Below are 2,148 nucleotides of genomic sequence, written 5' to 3' on the forward strand. Positions count from 1 at the left end.
GAAAAGCTCTATCAATATATTCACTATTTTTTATTTACCTGGATATAGTGATGCTGTAAGATGCCAATCTTTCAATATACTTTTTTCAATCTCTTTTTCTTTTTCCCCTAAAACGTTGCCACTCTGTAGCAGCTAGTTCTAAAAATTGTCAATTTGAAACAAAGTCCTACTTCATTTGGACCTTGCTTCTTGCTATTTTACGCCTACTATACAAATTACATGAGCCTAAGGTATATGTACATTTTTGTAGAAGTTTTTGAAATGTTTTTGTGGAATTGTGAAATGAATTTTTATAAAATCTATCATATTCTATATTATTACAGTAATAAGAAAATAAACTATCTGGTTTCTTTGTATTTTATTCATATTGAAGAAAAATTTTTTTCCCAGATCTCCATTGATTCTGTGTTTCTGCTGATTGTTATTTATTTTCAGCCAAGCAATAGAGATTGCAGAGAATAACACACAATAAAGAGTGTAATTTACGGATTCATATTGGTAATTCACATTGGTAATATTTATGGATTTCTAAATATGTCTATAACCTGGGGATTTGGGGAAACTTAGGTCGTAGAAACTTAGGTCACAGCATTCCCTGTGAGGGGAATGCTGATGAAATCTGCCTGGGGTCGAGGACATTTGGGGACATTTGCAGAGCAGGTCACTGTGTACCTCAGTAGCTCTTGCAGCATGGCTGATACTGACAGCCTCTGTTTTTCTTGCTTGTTCCTAGCCGCCGCTATATATCTTAGCTTTATTGCGTGGGGTGGAACCAACGCAGGACCTTTATGTCGTGCCCCAAAAGGCTGCGGAAACTTGTTGCTCACCCCACTTTTCTTTTCTCTGTAAGGGGAACTCATTCTAACTGAGGAGTTCCCTCTTCACGCTGAGCAGTGCCAGCTTAGGGGGTGGGATGATGAAGGCAAAACGAAGCTGTTCTTCCTTCCCCAGTGCTGTTATTCTCAAGTTTTTTGTTCCACTGTGTGGCTGAAGTTTTTTTACGTGGACTCCTGGGCTCTCCCAGAGCTGTTTTTGTTCATGGATCACTAATTGTTGATCTTTTTTGCAAGGACAGAGGTTGGGCTCCCCATTCGGCCGTTTTGTTGACATCACTTTGCAGATCCCAAATGTGTATTTCTTTAGACAAAAAGACATATATGTTTTTGTTAATATTGTCTACAGATTTAAATTGTGTAGTTATATTCATACCTGCTTGAATCTTAATGTAAACCTACTGTCCAGTGAGTTCAAACTAATTTTAACATACGTGACCATGTAAATAACTCTTCCAATGCCCTGCTTGTCAGGAATGCATTCAAGTTTGTCTTGCAGAGACAAACTGAGGGCCCTTAAGAGGAAACTCTCGGAATTTAATGCTTTTGAATGCCCTGTTGAAGATAAGACTATAAATAAAGACTAAAACTTTGTCTCTTTCATAGTTCCAAATTAGCTGTTTTCTCTCATATAACAAAAAAAAAAAAAATTGTCTGAAATCTAGGCTGAATTACACATATATGTAATATTTTCTCACTGCAGAAATTTTATTCATTTATTTTTTTATTGAGGTAACATTGGTTTATAACATTATATACTATAATTTCAGGTGTACATCACTATATTTCAATTTCTGTGTAGACTACGTCATGTTCACCACCCAAAGACTAATTACCATCCATCACCATACACATGTGCCCTGTCACCTCTTTCGCCCCCCTCCCTCCTCCCTTCTCCTGTGGTAACCACCAATCTAATCTCTGTATCTAAAAATAGGTTCATTCTGGCACAAGGGCCGTGCTAGTCTTCTCTGTATCATTCCAATTTTAGTATATGTGCTACCAAAGTGAGCACTTGCTGCAGAAATTTTAACATGTTAAATAAATTAAATGATCCCAATTTGCTAGTGGTCTCATTTTTAAGATATTTTCTCTTACTTAGTGTCTACCTATAATCAACTTAACAAATCATTTTCAAAATTTCTCGGATGTCCTTTTCCCATGGTTATGATAATTTAGAACAGCTTTTGATCTAAGCTAATGGTGAATTACTTCAACTTAACATCTCCTAAACTAAAATAAACTGACTCAGTTACTCAGTAATTAGCAATTTGTCACCTGACTTTTCCCCTTTGCAATATTCAGGACCAAAAAA

General features: G+C 36.2%; 1 non-coding gene across 1 annotated transcript; it reads right to left on the minus strand.

The window, feature by feature from the left end:
- Positions 1-1,741: 1,741 nt before the first annotated feature.
- Positions 1,742-1,848, minus strand: LOC131410433 (U6 spliceosomal RNA). The gene has a single exon (XR_009221251.1). It is a non-coding gene; the product is annotated as a U6 spliceosomal RNA (small nuclear RNA).
- Positions 1,849-2,148: the final 300 nt, after the last annotated feature.

The sequence above is a fragment of the Diceros bicornis genome, chromosome 9 (genome assembly GCF_020826845.1).
Source record: "Diceros bicornis minor isolate mBicDic1 chromosome 9, mDicBic1.mat.cur, whole genome shotgun sequence".
Classification (NCBI taxonomy): domain Eukaryota; kingdom Metazoa; phylum Chordata; class Mammalia; order Perissodactyla; family Rhinocerotidae; genus Diceros; species Diceros bicornis.